This window comes from Chiloscyllium plagiosum, chromosome 2 (assembly GCF_004010195.1).
Source record: "Chiloscyllium plagiosum isolate BGI_BamShark_2017 chromosome 2, ASM401019v2, whole genome shotgun sequence".
Lineage (NCBI taxonomy): Eukaryota > Metazoa > Chordata > Chondrichthyes > Orectolobiformes > Hemiscylliidae > Chiloscyllium > Chiloscyllium plagiosum.
This window is the reverse complement of record NC_057711.1, coordinates 112,992,185-113,015,513: the sequence shown is the minus strand read 5'-3', so window position 1 is coordinate 113,015,513 and position 23,329 is coordinate 112,992,185. Positions and strand designations below refer to the sequence as shown.

General features: G+C 41.0%; 1 protein-coding gene across 3 annotated transcripts in view; it reads right to left on the bottom strand.

Moving 5' to 3' along the window:
* Positions 1 to 22,790, bottom strand: part of lpar1 (lysophosphatidic acid receptor 1) — a 102,224-nt gene extending 79,434 nt beyond the window's left edge. Inside the window, exon 1 of one of the 3 annotated variants that reach the window (XM_043716165.1) lies at positions 22,703 to 22,790. The gene's annotated coding sequence lies outside the window, so the exon portion shown is untranslated. Of the gene's footprint in view, positions 1 to 20,351; positions 21,424 to 22,702 lie in introns of those variants that run through there. The other 2 variants (XM_043716147.1, XM_043716156.1) reach the window with 2 other exon arrangements.
* Between the last annotated feature and the right edge of the window lie 539 nt (positions 22,791 to 23,329).

Below are 23,329 nucleotides of genomic sequence, written 5' to 3'. Positions count from 1 at the left end.
TGCAACTCTTAATTCTTGATGACAAAACCATTGTGTCTGACTTAACACGTGGCTCCATCTTGCTTGATGCCCACCTGCCACAGAAATTTACCTTGTAGCAGGGACCAGTCCCTAAATATACAGCATGTAATTTCCAGTTACATAACTCCACAGTTTTGTGACGCAAGAAAATTGATTGAAAAGCGTGACTCAGAAGCATCAAGAGCAAATTGTTAGAAAGGGCATTCTGAATTTTATTTTGCTCAGTAACAGTATAAACACTAAGATGATGTCATCATAAACTAAATGTTGAAATCAATAGCTTAACCTTCCATAATTTCAAGGCAAAATACAAGTAATTACAGGTTTCAAGGGCTACTTACTGATAGCATTAAGTTTTTGCAGGGGTGAGTAACCTGACAGCTGTTGTAAGTAAGCTATTCAAATGATTATTTGCCCTTAATACTTTGACAGTGGCAAAAGATGGAAACTAGTCTGTCAAACCTTCTCTGACTCACAATAGCATTATACGAGGGAATCTGTTCCATCAGAAACAAGCCCATAAACAGAACTAATTTCTTTTAATGGTAATTCACACTTGGTGCAGAGTGGGGGTCAGTAATGTTAGGACAATTATACAGTTCAAAACCAGACTCAACATTTAATTTACTGTGGCCAAGAGTATTCACACATATGAAGCAAACATCAAGTAAGGTGGAGTATGAGCTAAAGCTGTGATAGTGTCCAATACTGATAGAGGTATCCCACTGAGCAGCAGCAAGTAGCACATGAGAAGTCAAACCAAAACTTCAAGGCTCAAAAGACATGGATCAAATAAATTAAACCACAACTTTATAACAACAACGCCCAGTTACTTTTGGAGTCAAGCAACAAAAGCAGAACTGTTGACTCAGTAGAAGAAAGTGATAAAATGAAGGGCCTTTGACAAGTAATTCAGTACTCGCTAATGCTCTGGCAACATGGCTACAAATCCACCACGGTAGCTGGTTGAATTTAAATTCAATTAATAAAACTGGTCTCAGCACTGGTAACAGAACCAACTGTCCCCTATCATTACAAAAACCCACCTGGATTACTACTTCTGTGGAAGGAATTCTGCCTTCCTTACTTTGTCTGGTGTACATGAGACTCCAAATCCTGTACCAATATGGCTGACTTTTTAAAATGTCCTCTGCAACAGCCTTGAAGCACCACTTGAACCCTTGCTCTGCACTGGCACAATCACCTGATGAAGGAGCAGTGCTCCAAAAGCTAATACTTCCAAATAAACCTGTTGAACTATAACCTGTTGTTGTGATTTTTTAAACTCTGTTCCATAAAATCATGGTGATCTGATAACTCCATATTCTTGTCCACCCAACCAAGTTCCAAAGACTCACTACTCTCAAAAATTTCCCTCATCCCTCTCTGAAATGGTCAACCCTTAGTTATAAATTCAAGTATGCAGGAGGCCATCCCAGGAGCAGTATTAAGCGAACCTGAAAATGAGGTGTCGACTTGGTGAAGCTACCAAACAGGATTACTTGCATGCCAAACACCATAAAGCAGCGAGTATTCAGACAGAGCTAAGCAACTCCACAACCAACAGATCAGATCTAAACTCTGCAGTTCTGCCAAATCCAATCAATCATAAATGGTGGGGGTCAATTAAACTCACTCGAAGACAAGGCTCCACAAATATCCCTATCTTCACTGATGGAAGAGCCCAATGCATCAGTGCAAAAGATACGGCTGATGCATTTCCAACAATCTTCAGCCAGACACACTAAGTGGATGATCCATCTGTCTCTTCCACCGCGGTAGACCTCCGTATTAGAGATACTAGCTTTCAGCCAATTCAATTTAGCAACTGAGTAAGGTCAACCCATCTAACCTACATATCTTTAGACTGTGAGGAAACTAGAACACCTGGAGGAAACCCTAGTAGACACCGGGAGAATGTACAAACTCCACACTGCTAGACAGTGACTGAAGACTGGAATTAAACCGGGCTCCCTGGCACTGAGGCAATCATACTAACCATTGCCACTGTACGGCCCATAAAGCTTCCTTACATCCTCTTCACAATTTTCTTTCCCATTATTATGTCATCAGCAAAGTAAGTAACCATACTTTGTCCTTTCATCCAAGACGTTCATATAAATTCTAAATGGAGAAGCCCAGCAGGGATCCAAATGCTTCTTATTTTGCCAACAAGAAAATGACCCATTTACAGTATGTCTTGCTTCCTGTGAGCGAACCAGTCAAATAAGTTCTAGAAATCTAAGAACAGTACATCCATTGGTTGTACTAGCCCTAACTCTTATCTACAGCATATGTTGTGACATACTCAAAGACCTTCAATAAATGAATTAATTACGATTGCCTTCAAAACAATGGTGATTGCTCAACTGCCTTAAACCTTTGTAAGGGACTTGCTAGATCTTTAGTAAAAGCAGATGTTAAGCTAACTAGCTTAAAGACTCCTATGTTCTGTCTCCCTCTCACTATGATTAAAAAGTGTTACATTTCCTATTTTTCAATCTGATGGAACTTTTTCCCTGAATCTGGGAAACTTTGGAAAATTGAAACGGATACATCAACTATCACACTAGGCATTTCAGAATCTAGGAAGAAGCCTTACAGAACTCAAACTTTTCAGACCATAAATTTGCTGAGTAGTACTTCAATTTTCTTCAGTTCCTTCCTCCGCCCCTCAATTTCCTAATTTAAAGCTATTTCTGGATGTTATTTGAATCTTCTATTGTGAAAACTGAAACCTGTTCAATTGGTCTGCCATTTCTGATTTTCCATTATTCAATCCCCAGATTCATTTTCTATGACCAACACTGTCTTTATTAAATTGTTCCTTCAAATATTTAGAGATACTCTGGGCCAGTTTTTATATTTCTGGCTAGCTTTCTCTTGTACCCTAATGTTTCTCTCCATTAAATTTCCACCCCCACCACCAATTCTTTCCAGTTTCTTTCTTCTTTTCTGCCCAATCTTATGACATGCCATAATTTGCATAAATACATTTTTATCTTCAAATCTGATACTATCTTTAACACTTTTGAGTTACAGATGGACAGTGGGTCTGTCCCTTGGAATTTCTCCTTCTTTTCAAAAGAATCTGTTGTGCATTTGTCAATGTCCTCTTTAAAGTCTGACCCTACATCTTTATTGATATATACCTTAACCTGATTTGCCAATTCACTATAGCTAGCTTTGCTTTCATGCCCTCATCATTATCTTTATTGAAGTTTGAAATACGAATCTTGGATCCACTTCTCAACCTTAACTGAATGAGTCCAAAAAAACTAAGAGCAACTCAGGGCAGACTAATGAACACTAAACAACTCGCAACCACGTTTGCAGCTCAATAGTTTAAAAGGCTGCATTCAAATCTTGGTTTACTGAATATCATAAACAAAGCATGGGCCCTGTCTACATTACAGCAATTCTACTCAAGTACTGTGTTCCAGAGCTTGCAACTCCCCTGATCAAGGCGTTCCAGTGTAGCAACAATACTGGCATCCACCTGACAACATAGACAATGTCAGGCGCATTCTGTACCATGAAAAGCAGGACAAGTCCAACCTAATCAATTACTGCCCCAGCAGTCCACACTCCATTACTAAAATGATGGAATGTATCATCAGTATCAAGTAACACTTGCTCAGCAATAACCTGCTTACTGACATGCAGTTTGGTTTCCACCAAAACCACTGAGCTTCTGACCTCACCACAGCCTTCATTCAAACATGGACAAAAGAGCTGAATTCCACAGGAGAAGCAAGTATGACTGTTCTTGACATCAAGGCAGTATTTAACAGTGTGGCATCAATAAGCTCTAGCAAAACTGGTGTCAGTGAGAATCAGGGATAAACTCTCTGCTGGTTGGAGTCATACATAGCACATAGGAAATTGGTTACAGGTGCTGGAGGTCAATCACCTCAGCTTCAGAAAATCTGTGCAGCAATTCCTCAGCGTACTCCCTGCTTCATCAATGAGTTTCCCTCCATCACAAGGTCAGAAATGAGGATGCTCTCCAATGTTCAATGCACAATGTTCAGCATCCTTTGCAGCTCCTCAGATTCTGAAGCAGTCCACATCAAAGTGCAGCAAGACCTGGAAAATATCCAGAGTTGAGAGTGTGGTGCTGGAAGAGCACACAGCAAGTCAAGCAGCATCTGAGGAGCAGGAGAATCAGTGTTTCGGGTATAAGCCCAGGTTTGGGCTGAAAAGTGGAAAGTGACATTTCACACTACACAAGTGATCGGTGACGATCGTGTTCAAGAGAGAATGAACAACTGCCTTCGACATTCAATAGCATTACCATCATTGAATCCTGTACTAGCATCATCCGGGGGGTTACCGCTGATCAGAAACCAAACTTGACTAGCTATATAAATACTGCGGCGACAAGAAAAGGTCAGAGGCTAGGAATCCTCAGTGAGTAACTCACCTCTGGACTCCCCAAAGTCTGGCCACACATTCTGTAAGGCACAAGTCAGGGGTGTGATGGAATCCTCTCCACTTGCCTTAACGAATACAGCTCCAACATTCAAAACTCTGCAGGACAAAGCAGCCTATTTTTTTTCAGCACCCACTCTACAAACCTTCACTGCCTCCACCACCAATACTCAGTAGCAGCAGTGTATACCATTTACAAGATGCACTGTAGAAGGCTCCTTACACAGCATCTTGAAACCCATAAGCAGCATCACCTAGAAGGAAGACACCAGGGAGAAAGTGAGACCCTGAGTGAAAGAAAAAAAAACAAGAGACCAAGTGAGAAAGGGTGGTAGTGAGACAGATATTGGAGGGGGTCACAGAAAGGGGTAGAAATAAAAACAGACAGGAAGTGAAGGGAGAAAAGCAGGCAAGTGGGGACCATTCAGCTGCAAATAGCCCTGACCTTAAAACATCCTATCAACTCTGGAGCCCAATTTCCATTGCAGTCCCCTGTCACAGCTGTCCAGTGCAGTGTTCTCTCTTTGTATTTAAGTCCATCAGTGGTCAGCTAAGACAAGCAAAAGCACTGTATCCTCAGGTTCTGCTTTTACGATTACACTATTATTGGTAGCATTGAGGCAGGAGCCACACAACGCCAGGAAAAACCAGCAACCTGCCAAGAACATCAGCAGCCACAGACACCACACAGTGCTGGGCCACAGAGCTATTGCCACGTTTCTTCCATCACCAATATTGGGATCAGTGTCAAGGTGAAGCTGCAGTTTCTTGTTCACAGGAGTGGGCTAGTGCTTTAAACCAACACAAGATGTCAACCAAATCTGTCCTGCGACAGCAAAAGAAATCCTTTGTGGCCACAGGAAAGTAATGAAATACTGTCGACATACATCAAAAGATTCCATTAAACTAGTCTCAGCCCCACCATCTTGAGTCTGTTACCAATAGTCCAAAAGTCACTGAAACATTAAATCAGTGTGCTGCAAGCTCTCAACCTGTGCCCTAGAAATAATTCCCTTGTCTGCATCAGGTTACCCCTTGTAATCTCAAGCAGAGTTTTGCCTTTCCCTCAATTAGGTCATTGCTCATGCACTGATTGCTTCAAATGTCAATCTGCATAAAGTAGATTTCCTTCTGCTCAGATACTGCAAAGATAGCATATTAAAGAGCAATTAAACTCAAACTGTGGTCGGCAATAATGACTGTGTTTCTCCAAAGCTCTGCTCAACAGCATTTTTGTTAAAACATCAGTTTGAGAGATATTTATTAGCTTAGGAAATTGACAAGGTGGATGAAAGATTAAATAGAGACTCGATAAAAGGTGAGTAAAATCATGTTAAATTGTCTGCTGGTGACTTTGTTCTATTTCTATATTCAATCCCAACAAAATATCAGGCAAACCGAAGTGGAAAAAGAGCGGATGCTGGCCATAGACTGCATTAAAGAGAAAAATAAAAGATGCATTGGATGGAACCCCACCGCTAACAATAAATGCACACAAATCAAATTCACGATTAAAAAAAAAGGCCATTGGCCTAAAACAAAAATTGCAATGAGACTGTAGAGCAGAGCATATTCAACCAATATCACCAAATTAGATTATCAACTTATTATCATAAGCCATTGTGGGATCTTGCTATGCACAAATTGGTTACTGTGTTTCTTACATGACAGCAGTGACTGGCTTTCATGTAATGCTTCAGTGAAGCTCTTTGTAACGTCCCAAAGACATGACAATCACTATATAAGTGCAGTTTTCTTTTTTTCTGCATTTGGCTCATAACTCAGGCCCCAGCTCTTTCTGCCAAGTTTATTTGCATCACTTTTCAAATAATTCAGTTTAATACAGCGCTTTCCTTTAGAGGAAGGTGAGGAAAATTATAAGACATAACGGTCATAGAAATCTTATCTGCCTGCAAAGCGCACATTCTGATAATTGGGAGAAAAGTTATGGGTGGCATTAACAACATTGGACCACCACTTTTTCATATGGAGCTAATTCAGAACATTAGAAATCTCAGGGTTGTTTTATTCTTCAAAATATACAGGCTTTAATGTCGTTTTGGAACCTTACTAAATTCTAAATACCACAGCAAAAACAAAACAATTAAAATATTCTAAAAGGGTCACTGGACCCAAAACATTAACTCTGATTTCTCTCTATCAATGCTGCCAGACCTGCTGAAATTTTCCACAATTTCTGTGGATTAAAATGTAGGTTTTGAAAATGAATAATAACTTCAAGTAAACACAACGGTGGTAGATAAACTGGAACTAACAATCGTCTCAGCATTTAAAATGGTGTCACAACATGTGCAGAGGTAATGTGGAAACTCCTCAACTGGCCACGTTAACTTCTCTGAAGCCATTGGTTGAGATAAACTTCAATTGTCCACATCAGGATACATTGGTAGTTTCTCCAGTTACCTATTGTCAATACAGGCAATAACTGTTCTAGCAATACTCATCAAAATGTCCTTGGTGTTTATCAATAGCTAGGTTGGGTCCTCCATCCAGGAATCATGAAGAGAATAACAGAGACCAGAATTTCCATAAATTGCCCAACTGGCATTTTTATTCAGGTTATGCCAATTTGAAAATGACAATGTAACTTAAACTCCTGTTCCATTATTATTCCATGTGCTTGCTGATCCAGTACAGACTCCCAAGCACAGTAATGTATTGACAGTAAAAATTTGCACCCTTATTTTCAAACCCCTACAGGCTTGACCCAATCTTTCCCGGCCCTACAGAACCACCACACCCCCCGAGAAAACCATCAAGTTAGAGCTGGTTCTCCAATTCTGGCCTTATGTGCATCTCCCACTTTAATCATTCCACCATTGATGGTCATGTCTTCATCTGCGCAGGTGCTTAAAGAACAAAGAGAAATACAGCACAAGAATAGGCCCACCAAGCCTGTGCTGACACATGATGCCTAAACTAAATTCTCTTGCCACTACATGGCCTGTATCCCTCTATTCCCTGCCTGTTCATGTATTTAAGATACCTCTTAAACTTTACTATTGTATCTGCCTTTACCAGATCCTGTGGCAGCACATTCCTGGCACCTAGCACCCACTGTGTATAAAAAACCTGCTTCTTACATCTCCTTTAAAAAACTTACTCCACTTTATCGTAAACTCACGTGCCCTTAAAATAGACATTTCTACCCTGGGAAAAACAAAAGACTATCCATGCATCTCAATTTTGTAAACTTCATCAAAAAGCACCTCAACCTCCAACATTCAAGTGAAAACAAACTAAGTTTCTCCAAACTCTCTTCATTGCTGACACCGTCCAAACTAGGCATCATCTTGGTAAACCTTTTCTGTACTCTCTCTGTTTCCTTCTGGTAATATGGCAATCAGAGCTGTAGACAATATTCCAAACATGAGTCTAACTGAAGCTTGTACAGCTACAACACGACTTGCCAATTTTTATACTCTATGCCCCAACTAATGAAGGAAACCATACCATATGTCTTCTTGACCCCTTATCCACTTGCATTGTTACTTTCAGGGAACTGTGGTCCTGCATACTTAGGTCTCTCTGTTTGTCTATTAATACTTCTTAGGGTTCTGCCATTGACTCTATAATACCCTCTCACATTAGATTTTCAAAAATGTATCACCTCGCATTTGCCCAGAATAAATTCCGTCTGCCATTTCTCCACCCAAACTTCTCTATATCCTGCTATATCCTCTGGCAATTCCACTCACTATCCACAGCTCCCCCAGTCTTTGTGTCATCTGCAAACTTACTAATTAGACAGCCAGCATTCTCCTCCAAATCATTTATATTACAAACAACAGGGGTCCTAGCACTAATTCCTATGGTACACTATTTGTCACAGATCTCCAGTCAGAAAAACACACTTCCATCACAATTATCTATGACCAAGCCAGTTCTGCATCCATCTTGTCAACTCACCACAGATCGCATGTGATTTCACCTTCTGTATCAGCCTTTGACCTTGCTAAAATCCATAAAGACAACATCTACTTCCCTGCCCTCAATCATCTTTGTCATTTCCGCAAAAAAATTCAAATCAAGTTTGTGAGACATGACCTTCCCCACACAAGGCCATACTGCCTATTGCCAATAAGTAAATGTTTTTCCAAAATATGAATAAATCCTATCTCTAAGAATCTTCTTCAATAATTCCCCTCCCATTGACATAAGGCTGATGTTTTATAGGGCTGTGGAGATAATCCAGGAAATTTCAGGTCAAAGGAACAATGATGCCTATTCTCTAATCCTCTGGGACCTCTCCTGTGACTAAAGAAGATACATAGATTTTGTACAATGCCCCAGCAATTTTCTCCCTCACCACCCTCTATCCCTGGGTAAATTCCATCAGATCCTGGGGACTTGTCTATCTTAATGCTTTTCAAAATACCCAGAACCACCACCTTTTTTATATCAACATACCACTCTCTAGACTTACCATCTACCATGTCCTTCTCCTTTGTGAATACCAGTGCAAAGTAGTCATTAAGGAACTCACCCACTACCTCCAGCTCCATGCATAAATTTCTCCCTTTGTCCTGGAGTAGACCTACCTTTTCCTTAGCTACCCTCTTGCTCTTTAGATGTATAAAATGTCTTGGGATTTTCCTTAATCCTATTTGCCCAGGGCAATTCATAGCCCCTTTTAGCCCTTCTGACTCATTTACACTCTTGCCTGCCTCCTTAAAATTCTCAAAGGGATCTGTCTATCCTTAGTCCCCTAACCCTTACATATGCCTCCTTTTCCTTTTGACTCCATTCACAATTTTTCTCATTATCTGAAGGTTCCAAATCTTGCCATCCCTATCCTTCATTTTCATAGATACACGCTGATCCTGAACTTTAATCAACTGGCCTTTAAAGACTCCCACATGCCAGATGTGGATTTACCCTTAATTAGTGAGCCCAATCTACATTCCCCAGTCCCTGCCTAATATTGTCATAGTTAGCCTTCCCCTCCAATTTAGGACTTTCACCCAATAACTACTCTTAACCTAACGTTTGCAGAATTATGGTCACTGTTTAGGCTTTTATATTCATTCCCTAAACTTCTTCCCATCTGTCCTTCCTTAAGGTCCTACCTAAAACCAAACTTCTTGTTGCCTACCCCAAAATCTCCTATTGCTCAGTGTCAAATTTGTTTGAGAACAATTTGGGATGATTTACAATGTTGAAGGATGTTACATGAAGGCAAGTTGTAATGGATTTAAATCCTTGGTCATGTTGTATCACAACTGTATGCAACCCATCTTCTCTACCAGTTCATCAACAGCTGGATGGGGGCTCTTGTGATGCAATGGTCGTTCAAGTCCCACCTGGTCCAAAAAGGTGTGTAATAAACATCTCTGAACAAGTTGATCAAAACAAAACTCACAAACAGCTAGAACACTATGATGATCCAGGAGCACAGTCAGAGAAATGATAAACACTAAGCGATGATAAGAATTGAATGTAAGTCCAAGTATTATGTGCCATGCTCATTCCTCAATCTTGAACAGGGCACTTTCCAGAGTTGGTTCACCACAGTGTAGATAAATATGAAGCATAATTGCTCAGGGGAACAATTATCATTGCTCTCAAGAGAAACATAAAATCCTGATGGGACTGGACAGGCCATATGCGGGAAGAACATTCCTGATGTTGTGGAAGTCCAGAACTAGGGGTCACAGTCTAAGAATAAATGGTGGTAAGCCACTCAGGACTGGGCCGAGGAAGAATTTCTTCACTCGCAGTGGTGAACATGTGGAATTCTCTCCCACACAAAGCTGTTGGGGCAAATTTGTTAGATACATTCAAGAGGGCGCTGGACATGGCCCTTGCGGCTAAACAGAACAAGGGGTACAAAGAGAAAGTGGGAGTGGGATACCAAAAATTGCACAGCCATTATCACATTGTATAGAGGTGCAGGCTCGATGAGTCAAATGGCCTACTCCTGTACCAAATTTCTATGAATGCACTGCCTAGGAACAAAGTGGCAGCAGTTTCAACTGAGGCATTCCCAACAGGGCATTGGACGATTATTAAGGCAGAAATAGCATGCAAGAGTCTGAGGAAAGAACATGAGACTGGCACTAGTTAATGACGCACGTTTGAAGAGTTGCTGCAGGCCTCCGTCCATGCCATAACAATTCTGTTGTGCTGTGATATTTGTCACAGTCACAGAATGGTTACAACACAGAGGAGGTCATTCAGTCTGTCGTGTTGGTCCTGGCTCCTTGCAAGAACAATGTATCCAAGATCCACTATCTTTCGCTGGAGCCCTGCAAATATTCTCTCTTCAATTGCTCACCCAATTCCCCGTTGAAAGCCATGACTGAATCTGGCTCACCTCATTCTCAAGCAGTGCACATCAGATCACAACCAAAGGCTGCCGGAAAGGCTTTGTTCTTACCTTACTGTTGATTAAGGTGTGTTAAATTGGAGACTGCGAATTCTCCCCAACTACTCATCACTTTCAAAATCCATCATGATTTTCAACATTTCAATCACACCTCCTCTCAACTTGCTCTTAAAAATGTTGTGGAAGTCCCTCATTCTTTAAGCCACTTGCAAATCATTTCTATACCTTCTCCAAAGTTAGCGCATCCTTCTTATAGTGCAAAGAAAGATGATTATTTTGGAAAACTCTCACCTGCTTTCTACAGTGGATATTTAGTTTACTTGAGCAATGTTTGTAGCCACTAACAAGTGGACAGAAATAAAAACATTGCTAACCTTTATGCCCTTGCAGAGGTTTTCAATACTGAACAAGCAGAAATAATCTTCCAAGATAACTGACGCATTCAACATTTCACCGTACAAGGATAATTGAGTAACTTCGTGGACAGAAATATTTTTGTTTTTTTCATTACACAAAGATATTTTAGCTTCAGACTAAAAGATTTTTCTTACATTTTACTTCTTGCCTCAACTATCACCAACTATCATTCCTGAAGAAGGGCTTATGCCCGAAACGTCGATTCTCCTGTTCCCTGGATGCTGCCTGACCTGCTGCGCTTTTCCAGCAACACATTTCCAGCTCTGATCTCCAGCATCTGCAGACCTCACTTTCTCCTCAACTATCATCAAACCACTTTCTAGCACATAAGAAAAGCAGGACTCCAAAATGTTCAATTTGTTTTGATAAGATGCGGGTGTCGCTGATGAGGCCATCACTTACAAGATCTACTCGTTTAGTCTATGACCCATGTGCCAAGTTTTGATGAAATCCACCCATTAGTCTTTGAGGTATACGACCACATACATGAATGGATGAAATCAGAGTTCTACTACACTTTGGTACAATGCATTACTCTACTAAAACTGATGCATACAGAACAAATGTCATTTTTATAGCATCTGTAATTCAGTAAATCTTCAAAGAGGGGCGTGCTCAAAGAAAAATAGGTTTTAAGTAGCACCTTAAAAGGAAAACAGTCAGGTGGAGAGGTTTAGGGAGTTGGATCTGGAGCTTAGAGTCCAGATGATCAAACACTAAAAACTGGACATGTGCAAGAGGTTAGATTTGGAGAAGCTCGATGATTTCATAGGATTGGAGATGGCTACGGTGAAAAGAGGGGACAAGGCTTTGGAGAGATGTGAAAACAAGAATGCACCGTTCAAATTTGAGGCACACACAGACCAGAATCCAATCGAGGCCAGCAAACACAGGAGGAATAGGTGAACAGGACTCAGTGCAAGTCAGAATAATGGCTGCAAGGTTTCAGAGTATTTCAAGTTTCTGAAGAATGGAAGGTGGATCTGGAGGGGAGAACATTAAAATAGTCAAGTCTAAAAAGGTAACAAAAGACAGAGTTAAGGTCATTCCAGATCAGCAAAGTATGAACATTTGACCAACCGTAGATGTACCAGTGTTTATTTACTGTACTTTTTGTTTCACATTTTAACTTGGTGATTGATCTTGCTGTAAAAGACAAACCTACGAAAGACAGAACTAACACGAATCGAAAAGAGATAGATAACCTGCAACTGGTGAATTGAAACACAGTGGTGGTGGTTTTTGGGGGGGGGGGGGGAAGAGGAGGAGTGGCCACACTATTAGAATGCCAATTGCTCCCAACTGTATCCAATTCCACAATAAACAAAGGCAAACACAGCCATTAACTCTGTTGACTCAGCAATTAATGAGGGCTACAAAGGTCATTCCCAAAGATTGATATAGGCCTGTCTTATAGCTTTCCAAATGAACTAATGCTTGTCAAAAAGCCCATCATCCTGGAAACACAAGCACTTACAATGGCATCATCAAGATCCATTGAAGTCGCCACCTTTAATGTTTCGTGGCACTTTTAATTTCATCTTCACAGGCTCAGGTTGCTTTTCATGCATTTTACCTTAAAGGCACTTACCAGCTGCCTAACAACATCTGTTCCCAGTTTTGCGAGCAAAAGGACCGGATGTGGTTGGACTGTGGCCCCGAACAGGCTTGTAGGGAAAAGGGAAAAGAAAACTTTTGCACAAAGCATTTGCTGTTGGCAGTGCCATATGTTTTTCAGATTATTATTGGCTCGATTAGGATAAAATCAAAATTGATATTGACAGGACAAAACCCTAATTTAAATAGATAACATCAGCTCAGGAGTTCCAGACATTTTCCCCCTCAAACAGGAACAGAACAAGTAACAACGTCAGGAAATGACAGGCCAGACAATGGATACAGTTCATTCTCTGCCTTCCACTGATACCTGGACCAGTTAAAAGACAAACATGGTTATTTGTTACTGCACCTGCATCAGAAGCAAAGTTTGCTTGCACTTAAAGTTTATTTCAGTTTGTTTGCCTTAGTAGTGAATACTTGAAGCATTTAACTGCATCATTTGACTGCCTGGCCTGACCACAAAAATGCATTTGGATTCAGTTCTAAAGCTTCCATCAAAGGAAACCAAATCATTTTGTTTTGCTAACAAGTCACTTTATTACCCTCAGCCAGTGCTTCGGATTCAGACCTCCTGTCACCTTTTCATGAATCTGGTTCATTACATCAATTTTAAACCAATTGATGTGGAGAATTTCCTCCTCTCAATGACAAATCAACATACAATAAAAGGAACTTCTGTGGAAATGTGAGGAGGAAAAGATGTTAAACTTGCTCTTTTTTTTTTGCTAGGTGTAACAATAACATTGGAAACCAATTCCCACCAAAATAAATGAAGAATGCACAATTTTTTAATCTTTTAAAGAAAAGAACCAGGGTCCTCCTGAGATATTCCAGAGGGCTGTGCCCTTCAGGCAGAATCAAATGTCATTCACATTCCTAGTGAGGTATGGACAGGAACTCCCACCTCCTGTTCAAATAGCAACACTGATAGCCCCAATAACAGTTCAATAATGAAAGGCTAGCAAAGGTTGTACGCATTCAGGCATTGTTTACTGTAATCAAAGTTACACTATTCCCCAACATGTAATCTTCAACAATTATGCCATCATCACAACCTCAGTGAAGTGGCTTAACAGTAAATATACACCATTTTCCCCCCTTCATTAGCAGATTTACATGGAAATTGTTGAGAATTTGACTGCAAACGTCATACCAATGGTATGCAAGAACTATGTAATTTGCAATAATTTAATTGTGAGCGGTTTTTTAAAAAAAGATTTTCTTCTGAATTTAGCTAGGTTTTTCACATCCTTCTCCCATTCCTCAACACAATTAGATTAGATTAGATTCCCTACAGTGTGGAAACAGACCCTTTGGCCCAACAAGTCTACACCGACCCTCTGAATGTGTTTACTTAGCCCAAAAACTGTAAGTCCCCCATTGGAAAAAAAAACTTAAACAGATCTTTATTCATACAACATGGAATTAAATCAAATCAGTGAAATCCAGAGATCCTGCTTCAGTGATTTCAACTTTGACTGTACACATATGAGCAACAGAAGGGAATGTGTTTAGCACTGATTCTCTTGATTTGACTACCATTTTCATACTCAAACATCCAAACTCAAAGCCTGTCCCTGAGAGCAAGTGATTTACTGCAACCTACCTCCCTAAGAAACCAGTGCATGTAAGGGAGCTGGTTCGATGAAGGGTAATGGGAAGAGAAGAGAGTCAAAAAAGTACAAAGGGAGAGAAAAAGGAATATATCACTCCAGATATTAGCCCAGTTTACCATCCAATAGGAAGATAAAAGTTAATAATTCAACAATCTCAATTAAATTTCACCATTAGAATGATCAACAATGTTCATTCTCATGCTTGCTATTTTAAAACAAATAACATGAATAGATTAGACATGAAACTGTTAACAGTCCAGCTCACTACAATGATGCATTTCATACGGCAATATTACAAAGTACTGATTATCCAAGCAAAAATTACAGCTGTCATTTTTCCAACTTCGTGACTGTGCCAAAAAGGAGAAAATTAAAGCTTGCTGTTGGTTTTCAGAAGGCTGTCATTTCCTGTTCATACTGGATTATTTTTATTTTATATTTACTTCAGAACTGTATCTGTCACACAGCTCAAAACCTACAGGCCAGCTCTCCAAGTGAAACTCTCACTTCAGAGACATCAGTTACTGAGTAAAGTGGCTCCAACACCAGGCAGAAAATCGCTAAAATTGTTCTACACACCACATGATGATTTCATCAATTTGTTCACATTAAAGTGTTCATTCATTCCTGTCAATCATTCCGTTTCCATTTCAAGGAAAATCAGAGATTTTTTAAAAATACATTATCGATTGTCAGGACATGAGTCATCACTGCAGAGGCAGTCTTTATATTCACCCATTCCTAATCCCCACAGCAGCTATTGAAGGACTCTCTCTTCAAATCTGTGCTCAGAGGAATTCTCACAACTCCACTAGGTAAGGGTTCCATTTGACCCAATAACAGTAAAGAAACTGGGATGGACATCCCTACCAAAGTGGCATGAAACTTGTAGTTGGCAGCATTCCCTTCTACCATGTTCCTCTTGTCCTTCATCCTTCTAAGGGGCACAGTATTGGGATGCACCCCAAAAAGGGTCATAGTAAGCTGCTGCATTGCAGCTTGTAGAAAGCACAAAAGGAATCTGTGCTGATAGTTTAATTCTGACAGATGTTTTTGTACAAATGATCAGCTGCCACACCAAATCGAACAGAGGCAAACCCAATTCTGGAGACATTGGAGTTTCATTCATCTAACATTCCATCACCTCAACAAATGGCATCGGCAAAGAAGTAGTTGTCAAATTTTTTTTAACGGAAAAAGTAATGGATCAGTTATGTTGCACTCCAACCGGGCATTTAAACATCCTGAAAAATCAACATTCCCTCAAATCACAATTCCTTGATACATTACAGATAGCTGATTAATACATTAGTCTTGGCTCAGTGGTAACATGCCCACCATTGATTCAGTAGGTTGCAGGTTCAAGCCCTAATCCAAACTTGTACAAATGAACATGCTGGAACTTCAGTATGGTACCAAATCAGTAGCACAGTCAGGGAAGACGACAAACTAATACCACATCAACCACTCATACAGATGCTAAAGAATCCGCGAATATTATTCATAAATGAAAAAGGGCCATCGATGTTTGAACATCATATAGCATCTCAAAATCAGGTTAGCAGGTCATTTCTCACTGCTTTTGCTGGAAGCTTGCAATGTTGTTCTCCATTACCAAGTCAGAATTCAGGCTATAGTCCAACAGGTTTATTGGAAGTCTTCACCTGATGAAAAAGAACAGTGCTCTGAAAGCTTGCGATTTCAAATAAACCTGTTGGACTACAACCTGGTGTCGTGTGACTTCTGACTTTATCCACCCCAGTCTAACGCTAGCACCTCCACAAGTTCTACATTCCAACAATAACCACACAAAAAGGACATATTATTGGCTATCAAAAGATTTTGGTTGCCCTCAAGTTGTCAATGGCCTTCAAGAAACTGAAGATCTTTTTCTGCTTTTGTTTTCTTCGCATTTATGAAGTTAGCAATAAAAGAATAATAGTCTGATTTATGAGGCCTGCCCCAACTAAAGTCACAAAATATTGTGCAGACTTCCTGGAATTCAAAGTTTATCATACTGAAAGATGTAACACAAATTTGGATTCTTCTGATCAGAAGGCTGATAAGCAGAGCACAATGTATATCCAAAAGTCAGACTGAAATGAGTCACTACACCTACCTTTCAGCAGGTTAAACTGTTTTGTAATTCATGCAAATCCGGACAGCATTTATTATGGACTGCACTACATGTATTCACTTTTCTAAGAAAGGCTTAAGCATAAGATGGAAATCAATAATACTTCAGGCCTTTAGGAACTGCTTAGATCCTATCCATGCACTTTTTTTTAAAGTCATTGATAAGTGTACTTAAGTCAGAGAGAAAGTTTGTGCAATGTTAATACCAACAGATAAAAGGGTGAGAGATCTTTTCCAAACATGTTCATCATCGAATTGTGCTCCAACTGAGATCAGAAATCAATCCCAAACTAAGCAGTGTCATTCTATGGGCATTAATTAACAAATAAAAGCAACATTCCATACTTTAAAAAGGGAGGGAATATGGCAAATGCAAGGCAAAGGGACTAATTGGATATAGTAATTTCAAAGAGAAAGCACAGACACATGCAGCTGACTGAGAACTCCTTGGCTGAATTGTGGTAGGAATTCTTTTTTGAAATTTGCAGAGAACGAGGACTGCTTATTATGCAAAGGAAATGACTAGCAGAACATCATCTCCAAATGGCTATAGGAACCTGGGTAGAATGTGGTCGTTGTGATCCCAGCCTGACAGCCAGCATTAAATACTGCAAGCAGCTGTCATAAAGTAGTTATTTACTTCAAAGCAGAATGCAACTAAACAGTAAATTATATACTTTGATTTTATGAACAAAATCAAGTAACAGCGCAAGGTAAATATTAAATCTTCAAGTAATGCTGGACAAAACATTTGCCAAACAGTTTCTGTGTCATCAAAACATGTCATCAGGAATGTGTATTGTACTGAAAATACCACACATCTCTCAAACAAGAAGAAATTTGACCAGCAATTTAAAGGATGGCTCTGATTTAGGAAAATGACTATTAATGTGATCACTATGCCAATCAAGTCTATACAAAAAAAAGTGTTAAGAATACTTTGCAGGGATAAAGCATTTGGGACATTCTTGATGCAGAGAGTATGACCAGGGCAAGCGACATGCAGAGAACACCACAATATCAAAGAGCTGCGGCATTGAAACTAGCTGCAAAAGCTGGTGAGTAATGTTCCGGTTTCTAGCACAGGCGCAGTGCAATGCTGTACAAACCCTTATTTGCCTACATCCCACAAAAGTCAAGGGCTGAATCACCCCTTTTATGAAACCAAAGAATACAGCAACTGTGGAGAAACCAATACAAGCCCAGCGGTTTTACAGATTAATGCAGCATTTCGCTAATGCACAAGGATGTCATTATTTTTCTGTTGGAAAAGTATCAAGACTAATGAATTAAACATGATGTTCGCTCTTGAAGTGTGAACCCATCGAGTGATGACTACCTCTCAAAGACATTAGGTTAAACATTCAACAAGGACAACGGGGCCAGGGAGAGAAGGTGGGGGAGAAGACTCAATTAAACCTGTGCCTGCTTCACAGGTGAAGGTTTCAAAACAGTGGCTCCCATCTAATCCACCTAAGTTCCATACAAAATGTCTTGTGAAGCATTTCTTCACATAATGGGTAATGGAAATGTGGAACTGTCTTCCACAGGAAGCTGCTAAGGCTGCAAGTCAGATTAAAGTTTTAAAATTGCAATTGATAGGTTTCTGCCACAATGTGGTAATTCCCCAGAAGTTGGCATACTGGTCACAATTTCAATTGATGCAAAACCTGAGAGTAATGTGAACTGAGACACAGATAGCGCACAACTTCAAAAGGAACATGGAACAGGTAGCAACACACGTTAGCTCTGCTGCCTCAGATCCGGGTTCAATTCCAGCCTCAGGCAATTGCCTACATGGACTTTGCACATTCTTCCCATGTCTCCGTGGGTTTCCTCTGGATGCTCCTGTTTCCTCTCACAGTCCAAAGATGTACAGGTTAGGTGGATTGGCCATGGTAAGTTATCCACAGTGTCCAGGGATGTGCAGGCTAGGTGGATTAGCTATGGGAAATGCAGAGTATAGGGATGCTCTTTGGAGGGTCAATGTGGACTTGATGGCTGAATGGCTTGCTTCGACACTGTACAAAGTGATTCATTTTGGAACAATGACGGCAGACAATGTAAAAGTGCAATTCTGAAAGAGATGCAAGAGCATGGGTACCTAGATGTAAAGGAATCCTTTGAAATTTGCAAAATTCTGAAAAGGGGAGAGAGAGAGAACAGATACAGAAAGGATATATTCCCTGGCTACGGGGTCTAGAACCAGGAGACAGAGCCTCAAAAATAAACAAATTAGGACTCGGCCAAGAAGAAATATCTTTACTTGAAAGACTAATGAATCCCTGGCATTCTGGACCAAGAGATCTAAGGAAACTTGGTTATTAAGTTTGTTCAAGAAAGGGAGTGATAGATTTCTAGTTATTAATGGCATTAATGGATATGGGGATAGTGTAGGAAAATGGTATTGAGGTAGATGATCGGCCATGATCTTGCATGGCCGATTAGATTTGATGGGCTGAATGGCCTAAGGTTATATTCCTAAATCCCTAGATTTCACTAACAGGATCAGTCATAAGTATAGTGTACAATAGCAAGAGTGTTGTATGAAATTTGTGTAGAACACGTTCACCTTCAAGTGGAGAATGGTGTTGGGTGCCCCATTTACCAAAGGTGCAAAAACTTTCAAAGGGGGTTCAGGGAGATTTGCGAGAATGGTTCCAGGCACGACGGGCTTCAATTCTGCTAATGGTTTAGAGACGTTGGAACTGTTTTGTTTCCTGAATAGGCAAGTGCAGATTTGATGAAGGTTGTCAATTTCATGAAGGTTGTCAATTTCATGAAGGGTCAGGACAGAATACATAGCAAGAGTCTCTTCCCATTGGTGGGAGCATCAGGAACTAGAGGGCAGAGTTGACGGCGAGAACAAAAAGTAATGGTGAAATGAGGACAAACTTTTCCACAGAGCAAGTGGTCAGGATCCGGAACACACTGTCAAGGCATTCAAAAGGAATTTGGATTGCTATCCGATAAGAAAGTGCAAGGCTACAAGGAGAAATGGCACTGGGTGAAATGGGAAATGGCACTGTGCATCACACCAGCACGAACATGATGGGCCAAACAGCCTCCCTGGAAGCATTCCGCGATTCTGTGTCACAATTACATGTAACAGCTTGGAATGAAGCTCCAGAGAGTATAAATAACAGCACCGAGCAAGTTCTAAGTAAAGAATATAGAACAAAAGAAAAAATTGAACTTATGTACAGATCACCATAACCAAACTGAACAGTGAAGCAGACTGGAAGGGCTGAATGGCCTCCTTCCGTGCCTGTTACCCAATGAGTGATGAACATTACGAGGATGCATTCACCCATCGCCTGCCCAGTTTCCCTCCTAGTGATATTGACCCTGTTCCACTGGGTTATTGTTTATATTCAACTCAGGCATCAATCTCTGTGGGCACTTTATTACGACTGGACCCAAAGGTTTTCAAAAGGCTGAAACAGCGTGTGGACCGTAAGCAAAGAGGAATCCAACTGAACCGCACCGCGTGTGGGAGAAATCAGCACAGAACCCCATGCATCAACCCCAAAACAGCACTTTTTTAAAAAAAAAAATCACCCGCTGGCTCAATTACCTCACAAACAAAATTAAACAATTTCACAAACTCAAGTGAAAAATCTTTCCTATCTACAACCAACGGAACAGAAAGTTTAAACGAAGATGTCAAATGTTGGTGCCATTATTGGCTAAAACAATCAAGTTCCAGAACATAGATTAACGTAGATGAGAATGAGGATAGGGGCTGGAGCAGGTACCTGGCCTCACAATGGTCTCTTGCTCCCCGTTGCCTTCACTGGAGTGGCCGGAGGAGCAGCAACAGGGACAGAATAGAAAAACCAGCTTTCTGATGAACAGTTGACAGTTAATAATTATCCGTTCAATCCTGCAAGTAACTCTGCAGTTGCATTGTAACCCCGTGGAGAAATAACACCATCTTCACACACAAGGCGAGAGGAATTTATATTTTCACAACCTTCTCGAAGCAAATGCTGGCTCGGGTTTAAATGTCTGAATGAAAGGACCGTCCCGTTGTCCCGCTAAGCAGGCAGTGGCTCCGCTCCCTCTGGCTGTGTGTGTCTCTCTCTTTCTTTGCTCTTCCCTCTCGCACTGCGCCCTGTTTCCCGATGTCTCTCTTTCTGCCCTAGTTTCCTGGGCTGTCTCCGCCCACACTGCGCTCTCTAACCCGATCACTTACACTGTCCGCCCCGTTTTCCCGGGTCTCTATCTTCCCTGAGTTCTAACTGCCCCGGTTTTCCGCGTCCCTCACTCTACGCTTTTCCTCGGGTCTCTCTGTACCTTTCTACGTTCTAGTTTCCGCTGACCCCACACCTTGCACCGTTTTCCTCTGGCCCCTCTCTTTCCACACTACGCTCTATTTTCCGCTGGCCTCTCACACACTGCGCTTAGTTTTTTTCACTGAGGTGCGTTCTATTTTCCCCTGCCCTTTCTCCATACACACGTTACGCTGCTTCCCCGTCTCCTCTTTCTCTGCGCTCTGTTTTCCTCTCACTTTCTGCGCCCACACTGCGCTCTGTTTTCTTCTCACTCTCTGCGCCCACACTGCGCTGTTTTCCTCTCTCTCTCTATGTGCGCCCACACTGCGCTGTTTCCCCTTCTCTGTGTCTATATGCGCCCACACTGCGCTATCCCCCTTCTGCCTGTGTCTGTGTGCGCCCACACTGCGCTGTCCCCCTTCTGCCTGTGTCTGCCCACACTCCGCTGTCCCCCTTCTGCCTGTGTGCGCCCACACTGCGCTGTCCCCCTTCTGCCTGTGTGCGCCCACACTGCGCTGTCCCCCTTCTGCCTGTGTCTGTGTGCGCCCACACTGAGCACTCTGAAAGCCGGTTCCCCTGAGCTGGGTGAGCCTGGCGCTGACGTCAGCCCCGTGCTGCCAGCAGGCTGGGCTTTAATTACAAACACATTTGGGATGCTGCCTGATTTTAATATATACATATACCTCTTTGTTTTACAAAATCTAAACTGCCCCCAAGTCCCCTCTCACAACCTCTACCTTAAATCTTACTCATATCTTTCAGGGGGGAGGGGGCGAAGAGGGAGACAGATTTGTTCCTCTGGTAACAAAGTCTCCTTCTTTCAATGTTATTTTATTCAATCTGGAAAACGTGGCCGAATTTATCAACTTGGCAATGACCGCCTTTTTTTCCCCTCTCCCTCCTTGAATGTCTTGCATATGTGGGTTGTAAACCTTACAGACGGCCAGGGAAATAATAAATGGGAAGAGGAAAAGATTGGGAAGAGGAAAAGATAGTGAATAGGTGAATGAGGGTTTTTTTTAAAAACTTAAAATTCCCGTTTCACCCAAAACCTCTGAAAGTGGTAAATCGTTTGTCGCAAGTCACATGAAAACAGGACGGACCTGTAATTGTATCGTATCACAAAAGTAAGGAATATTGAATGAAGTTGCATGTTTTAAGTGTTTGCAAGGTTAATGTCCCCAGATGAAAAACAAGAGGAAGGAGGTTCAGTTGAGTTGCATAATCGTGAAATTCACGCGGGAGTTGTTTGGGGAGAGAGGTGTTGTTTGGTCTAGCTTTAACTACAAAAAGAAACACAAGTGCAAAACACCAACTCGTACTACTCAAAATACCGAACGTTTTGAACTTGAGCCAACTTTATTTTCTCATTTCTTAGTCCTGTCATTGTAGAGCTTCCAGCTCTGCAGCATATTCTCAATCTCGTTAAAATATGCCTGTGTTGTAAAAGGCGTTTCTGTTCCATCCGCGAGACCGCCTCCTTTACTCCTTGTTAGTAACTCAACGCTTGAGAAGGACCAGAGGTGAAACGGAATAGTAAAATGACTAGTTATCCCTCCTCCTTTGTAATAAGACTGAAGTGGGAAGTCTACGTGGAAATTATGCATGAAAACAGATGGTCTTGGAACGATTCAACTGGCAATCCCTTTCTTGCAGACAGTGCAGGAGGGAAAACTGGTCAATGAATTACATCGAACTGACAGCATAAAAACGGATCTTTTCGCGACATGTTTAGCCTCCCACTCTATTTACTCTAACTCACTGGATCAACAATTTTTTTTCTATTCCTTTCTCTATGTTTTTATTCCCATAAATGCTCCAAAGTTACTCACCTCAGCTTCTCACCATTCCTGATTAAAGATGTTTCTCTTGAATTCCTGATTGGGTAAATGACTGATTGTTTATCATCAATGACTGTGTAAACACCTTGTCTGTGCCCGACCAATCAAATTCCCTTCATCAATTTAAAGACTTGTTTTAGTGTCACTGGCCACCCGGGTGTTTTCCTATCTTCCTGGTGGGGGAAATTAAATAAAGATTTGTGCACTTCGTGTCTTTCACTGTGTCTCATACACACACACCATGGGTGCTGGGGAAAAAATAAGCACTACCGCACTTAGGTGGTAGTGTGGGGGTTAATTTAAAAGAAGAAGAAAAAAAAGAAGAAAAGAAAAAAAATAGAAAAAAAAGAAAAAAAACGGTGTGCTTGCCCTTTAAAAATAAAAAAAAGACTTGTTTTAGGTCACCTCTCTTTTCAAAGGTGGAGATTTCCAGGCCTTTCCTAACGGATATACTCCCTCAGTTGTTATTATCAGTTGTGTCAATCTGATTAAGGGTTTTAGGCCTGAAACATCAGTTCTCTTTTCTCTCTCTCTCTCTCCACAGATGCTGCCAGACTAACTGAGTACTTTCAGCATTTTCAGTTTTTGTTTCAAATTTCCTGCTGGTTTGAGTTTGTA